The sequence below is a fragment of the Chinchilla lanigera genome, unplaced genomic scaffold, assembly GCF_000276665.1.
Source record: "Chinchilla lanigera isolate Chin_1 unplaced genomic scaffold, ChiLan1.0 scaffold00036, whole genome shotgun sequence".
In the NCBI taxonomy this organism is placed as follows: Eukaryota; Metazoa; Chordata; class Mammalia; order Rodentia; family Chinchillidae; genus Chinchilla; species Chinchilla lanigera.
Window position 1 is genome coordinate 20,792,662 of NW_004955437.1, and position 6,694 is coordinate 20,799,355.

The 6,694-nt window shown below is 57.8% G+C and overlaps 1 protein-coding gene across 2 annotated transcripts in view; it reads right to left on the reverse strand.

The window, feature by feature from the left end:
- Positions 1–6,429, reverse strand: part of Pald1 (phosphatase domain containing, paladin 1) — a 77,763-nt gene extending 71,334 nt beyond the window's left edge. Inside the window, exon 1 of one of the 2 annotated variants that reach the window (XM_005390054.2) lies at positions 6,038–6,429. The gene's annotated coding sequence lies outside the window, so the exon portion shown is untranslated. Of the gene's footprint in view, positions 1–5,667; positions 5,929–6,037 lie in introns of those variants that run through there. The other variant, XM_005390053.2, reaches the window with a different exon arrangement.
- Between the last annotated feature and the right edge of the window lie 265 nt (positions 6,430–6,694).

Here is a 6,694-nt window from a genome sequence, read left to right on the forward strand (position 1 = left end):
AAACAAAAAGGTCTAGGAACAAAGCTTAAGGGCAGAGCACCCCTGGATTCAATCCCAGAAACAAAAAAAGAAGGAATCCCAGCACTCGAGAGGCTGAGGCAAGACTGCCAAAGTTCAAAGCCAGCCTGAACTACATAGTGAAACTCTGTCTCAAAAAAAAAGGAAGAGGAGGAGGAAGAAGCGACCAGTCATCAAACACTACCTATTCTACAATTCCATGCATGTGAAAATCTAGAACAAACAAAATCACACAGACAGAAGCAGATGAATGGGCCTGGGGCCAGGTTGGGCGTGGTGACCACTGCAGGGGGGTACCAGGCATCTTGTTCATGTCAGAAATGTTCTCAGACTCATGGTGGCTGTAGGCCCACAACATTTACCAACACTCACTAACTTACACACTTCAATGGGTGGACTTTAGGGTATGTCAATAAACTGTGCTTTTGAAATAAGGCAGAAGAGAGAATGAGAACAAACTGCCTAACAGGTACAGGGCTTTCTTTCAGGGTAATAAAAGTATTCTGGAGGCTAAGCATAATGGTACAGGCCTGTAAACCCAGCACTCAGGAGGCTGAGGCAGGAGGATCACCAGGAGTTCGAGGCCAACCTAGGTTACATAGTGAGTTCAAGGCCAGCCCAAGCTGCATAGCAAAACCCTGTCTCAAAAAAACAAGTTTAAAAAGTATTTTGGAGCTGAGTACAGTGGTGCACACCTATAATTCCAGTTACTTGGGAGACTGAGGCAGGAGGATTATAAATTCGAGGTCAACCTGAGCAATTTAGCAAGACCCTGTCTCAAAATAAAATTAATCAAATAAATAAATAGGGCTGGGGTGCAGTTCAGTGGTAGAGCACCCCTGGGTTCAATTCCCCAGCAACACAAAAGAAAGTAGTGTTTTGGAACTTGACAAAAATGGTGGTTGCACGTTGCAAACATACTGAATGCCACTGAATTGTGCACTTTGAAATGGTTGTTTTGTTATGTGAATTTCATCAGTTTCAAAAAATTTTAAAGGCAGACAGGGGAAAATTATGCCCATTTTGTAGATGAGAAGCATGGGTTCAGAGAAGGTAGCAAACTGCCAGCCCAGGGCTTCTTCACCAACACCACAGGCCTAGTTTACAGCACCATGGAGGAGCGACCGCCCCACACCTGCCCCAGGGGCTCTGCCATGGTTGGCGGGGGTGATCTCCAGGGCAGACCCTCCTCTCAGGGAATTCGGGAAACCAGAGCTTCCCTACAGGCCTCAGAGAGCCAGGCAGGAGCTACACCTGCAGGCAGCCCTGTGGAAGCAAAGTCAGAGCGAGTACCACTCTGTCCAGGGCTGGGTGAGGTCAGCCAGGACCTGCCTGCACAGTCCTGGGGCTGAGAAGGAGCACAGGGTAGCTTCCTGTGCTCAGCAGGAGAAGGGTTAACTCTTTCAGGAGGTTCCCCAGGTCCAAGAAGGAGAAGGAAAAGGGGAGAAGTGCTCTGTGCTCTCCAAACTGAACCTCCCAAAGTGCCCAAGCGTCCCACTCTGGGAAGGGCAGGGTGAGGGCAGTGCCGGGGAGTGCAGAAGCTGCCAAGGTCCCAGGTGATCTGGATCACTCCACTATCTCCTGCATATCCACAAGCCCAAGTCTTGGGAGGCCTTTCTCAGGCGACCCACATCCTCCCCAGCATACACTAAATCCAGAGGCCCTGTCTCTCATCACAGTGCCTGGCTCCCGCCCCCACTATGCCCACCCTACAGCACTCCCTACCACCTAGCCCTTCCTCAAAGCTCCCGCAGACCAGCTGCTCCCTCCCTGCAGCTCGGACCACAGGCAGTCCGCTGTCGGGCACCAATGCACAAAGGCACAACATAGGTATGAGCTGCACTCACCTCCTGGCAATGGCAGAGCCTAAACCCCTGCTGCACCTCATGCCAAACCCAGGGCCAAGAACCCAAAATCAAGATGCCATTCTGGTCCTTCTCTCCCATATTGCACCCTGATACCAGAGATCTCTCCTCTGCTGAGAAGACACCGATCATGACAATAACCACAGCACCTCATGTGCACCGAGCACATCTCAGGAGTCAGACCTCTGCACGCACTCCCTGCTCTCATCCTTATGACAGACTTACAAGGGAGTTCCTCTCACTATCTGGACACAAGGGAATCTAGCCACAGAGAGGCTCAGTGCGATGCCCAGAGCCACACAGCTAGCGAGGCAGAAGGCAAGAACTCAGACCCTGGGGATCTGCTTCCGGAGCCAACCTCTTAACCATGACAGGCCTCACAGGGATAAGAAGACGGTCAGGGGCACAGCTGTCAGCACAAGTCCAAGATGACAGAGGCCCTCGGGGGTTACAAAGGCCAGTGCTCACCGGCCTTCTCTGTGCCCAGTCCCATGGAAATCCTAGAAGGGGGCAGAGCCTGCAGGTCCCAGGCCCACCCCTGCAACCATGCCAGCTACGGAAAACAAAAGCCCATCTGCAAGCACCCTGGCCTGGGACAGAAGCTGCCCAGCTGCCCACTGGAAGGCCAGAGCCACGATTTGGGGCTATTCTTAGCAAACCACTGGCTCCCCTCCCAGAGGCCCAGCAGGCGGCAGGCCCGAGCTTCCACATGCCCAGCCTACCACTTCCTGACCCTGCCTGGAGGTCCCCCAAGGCTAAGGAAGGGTGGTGGCCAGAGTGTACAGACAAAGCACTCCAGCCTTCAGTGAGAGGTGCCCGGCCTACCCCAGGCCCCTGCCCAGGCGCCTGGACCACCTGCATGAAACTCCGCAGAGTCCTGGCTGCAGAGCAGACGCCTGCTCAGAACCACCCAACCCCATGTTGGCCAGGCGCAGAGCGCTGGCCAGGTGCTGCGTGCCTCCCACTGATTTTCTCCATGTAACCCTTCAACCTTCCCAGGGGTTGGAGTTCCTAGGGCTGTGGCACTGCAGGTCAGTGTCACACTGAATCTGGAATGCGGGCTGGCTCCCAGCTGCCAGACTGAGCAGAGGAGACAGACCACAGCCAGAAGGTAGGGAGCCCTGCTCCATCAAGCCCAAGCAAGTCCATATCAAGAGACAGTAGCTATCACAGATCCATCTGTTTGTCTCCAGGGGTCACCCCAGCCCTGCCAGAGACCACAGGCCTGGGCTCAAGGGGAAAATCCCCCCTGTGCTGGGGAAGTGGGCAAAGAACAGCCGAAGCACCACCCGGGGCCATAGGCCTCACTTCAGGAAACTCCCAGGGACCCAAGAGAGATGAGAATCAAAGATGCAAAAAGCTCCTGCAAGTGCCCTATAGTCTGATCAAGGCCAAGTGATACTCAGATAATATACTGAGGCTGCAGGGTCCTCAAACCCTCGGTGGGAGCCTAGAAACAAAGCCACATCACAGAGCACCTGACCTACCACCGTGCTGTCACACGGAGCACTGAATGCCTCAGACTACAGCTGAGTCCCCAGGGCTGACCAGTCCCTGCCTGTGCTGCCACGTGCCTCCAGCAGGTGCAGGTGCCTACCCCGGGAGCCCACAGCAGACTCCATGTCTGCCTCGGTACTGAAGCCACTTCTGTGTGGCCTCGTGTCTTGTGCCTACTAATGTCAACTTATACCCTGTCTGTGCTCTCGTGGGTCCCTTGTATGTCTGCCTACTTACACATCTGCCTCCCAGGTGGGTACATTCAAATCCTAGCAACGGTGCAGACCTGTCTAGATACGTGCCTTGTGGCTCACTGTGTGGACGTGGTCCTACAAGCCTGTCCTTACACGTGTCCTGGGGTTGTCCACCCACCCCACAACCCCCCCTGCCTGCTCTGACGTAGGCTTGTGCTCAGTTCCTCTGTCTCTGCCCACGCAGCTACAACCCTAAGCATGCGCACAAGTCTCTGCCTGCACAGGAGCCCCACGCCAGCCCCGTCCCCCCCACCCCCCGTGCTGGCCGACCGATCTGCGGGTGCCACCTGCTTGAGGCAGGTGGGTGTGCTCACCAAGTTACCACAGTGCCAGCCAAGGACTGTGGGTGAGCTCAGCAACTCCCACTCCCAGAACATCAAGGCCACGGGCACACACTGCCACCGCCACTAAGTGCTCCAGAAAAGTGAGATCCTGCCAGGAACAATAGGGGGACCGAGCCCCAGATCCAGCAGAATCCACAGAGGTGAGGCCAGGGCTGCCCGTGGCCCCAGCCAGCCCACCCCAGCATATCACCACCCGCAGCCTGTCTGCATGCACAGGAAACCATGTCTGGCCCAGTGTCTCCCGGCCTCCCAACCTCACCGCCAGCCTCCAGTGATGCAGGCTCTTGCAAAAGGAAGTGAGGACTTCCTCCCACTTGCCTCCAAGCTTCCCACAACACCGGCCCTAAACCCTAAACCGCAGGAGTCCCAGCACTGCTTCGAGAGTCGTGTGCGCAGCCTGACCAGGGAAACCAAATAGTCTTTGGGAACCCAAAACAAAAAGTCTACAAGAGGAAGCTGGGCGTGGTGGTGCATGCCTGCAATCCTAGCACTCAGGAGACAGAGGCAGGAAGATCGCTAAGAGTTCAAGGCCAGCCTGGGCTACATAGTGAGTTCAAGATGAATTTGAACTGCATAGCAAGACCCTGTCTCAAGAAGAAAAAAAAGTCTGCAAGTGGGGTGAGGCATATATATAGGAAGAAGGACCACCCCAGCCTTCCTGCTGCTCCCTGCCAGTAGAGGTCAGGGATCTGCAGCCTGAATGCTGGAGCGCATGGGCATGGGTGCATGAGAACTGGACTTCAGCCCCCCAGTGTCTCAAAGCCTGAATTACCCTCAAGGCAGTTAGCAGTCTAGAGCTGGCATGGAAACTCCATCAGAGAACTTTCTGCACGTCTCTGCATTGTCTTCCCCTGCAAGGCTAAGCCAAGCGAAGACAAACCCTCCAAGCCCTCCCAACACCCACACCATCCCCAGCATGGCCCACAGCCTAGCATCTGACAGGTGCTGGGTGCCAGGTTCTGCATGCTCTTCGGACAAGCCAAGGAGCGCCTGCCTGGACTGGAGTGGGACCAGAGATGCCCCAGAGCTTTCTGGGGCTGGCAGGCTTTCTTGCTGTCTCCGACTTCTCAGGACAAGTGCATTCTTGGCCACTGTGTGGAGCAGGGCACTGCAGGTTTCTCACTGACCACTCTTTGTGACCAGTCACTACTCCTCCAGGAAAACCCTCTGAGGAAGAAAAAGGAGCCCTCCTTGGAGACTCAGGTCCACAAAGGAAGAGCCCCAGACGGGGCCAAAACGTCAAACTGTGTGCACTGGGACCTCTGGACTCTTTCCGGGTCTGTGGGCCTCAAGCTTCCCTAGACATGAGCCTTGGGACCCATCTCCGGGTCACGAGATGGCTTCTCTCCCTGCAACTTTGCAGGAAGCCCAGCCCTCTGGTCCTGCCCATAGGCCCAGCAATGAAGAGGAGAGCTGTCGCCAGCTCATGTCGACCCCAAACCCAGGGACCCCTCGAGGCGCGGGGAGGGGGGTCCCCCAGCCCGACGCAGAAACCGACCCGATAATAGCTTGCCCTTTAGTAAGTGGGGTCCCCTTTGCCTCAGAGGCACCAATCCCGGCGGGTTTGGGTGGGGGCCTAGGACCTGCGCTCTCTTGTACATGGGAAGGGACGATCGCAGCACACCCAGCCTGGGGAATACCCTGGATCTGCCTTCCCCTGGCAGGCGCGGGGCGAAGACTCGTCGGTACCTGCCAGCCCGCGGCTCCAGGGGACATCCGCGCTCCAGCGGCCGGCGCGCTGCGCCCGAGCTGCGGGCGCCGAGATAGGCGGCGGTGGTGTGCGCCCGGCGCGGGCTCTAGCTGGCTCCTGCCAACTTCCCCAGCCCATTCACAGCCGGAGGCGGCTCCAGAGGCGGCCAGGCCCGGCAGATCGCGCGAGGCAAGAGCTGTGGGAGCCGCGCGCCAGGCCAGTGCGCGCCGCCCGCGCCCCGCGCCCGCGTCCCCCACGCCGAGGGCGGACCCGGCCTGGCCGCCAATCACCGCGCCCGCCCGCCGGTCCGCGGGAGCCCCGGCCCCTCCGCCTAGATGGCGGGGGACGCGGATTTAAAGACACACTCACCCTGGCCGGGTCAGATCAGCATCCCGGAGCCGCGGTCCTGAGCGCTTCCGAGCGGGCTCCACCTCCCTCGGCCTGCTTCCTCCCTCCGCCCGCCACCCTCAGCGAAGAGGAAAACTTTGGGGCGGGGGAGACTGCCCGGGAAGCCAGTTCCTCTTCCCTTGTCATTACTCGGCTAGTTCTGGAGGATGCCCAAGCCCGACTGCCAGCCCCTCTGGCTGGAGAAAGAAGCAAAGGCTGTCGGCGCCACACCCCCTCACAGGGCCCAGCTCCCCTGAAGATCGGTGGGCTGGGGGTTTCCTGGCCCTTCTCTGCTTTTGAAAGCCAGACCAAGCCTCGGCGGGACCAAGAGGACAAGCAGGTTCTGGAACGAGCCTCGCTATGCTGTGCCACCTAAACTAAGCCGTCGCCCTCTCTAGGCTTCAGCCTCCCCAAGGTTCCCAAAGATGAATACCGAAGGGGCAGAATGTGCGCTCAGTCGTGGGTTTCTCCAACGCACTGGACTCTCAGGGAAACGCGCCCCTCAGCCCCTAGAGGCGAAAGGGGACAGCACTGCAGTAATCTTGGATGGGAAGTGGCCCCTCCGCCCCCCACCGGTTGCTCCCAAGGGGTGATGTACCCCTGGGGCTGCCCTGCCCCCCAGTGTCGCTCCGGCTGGCA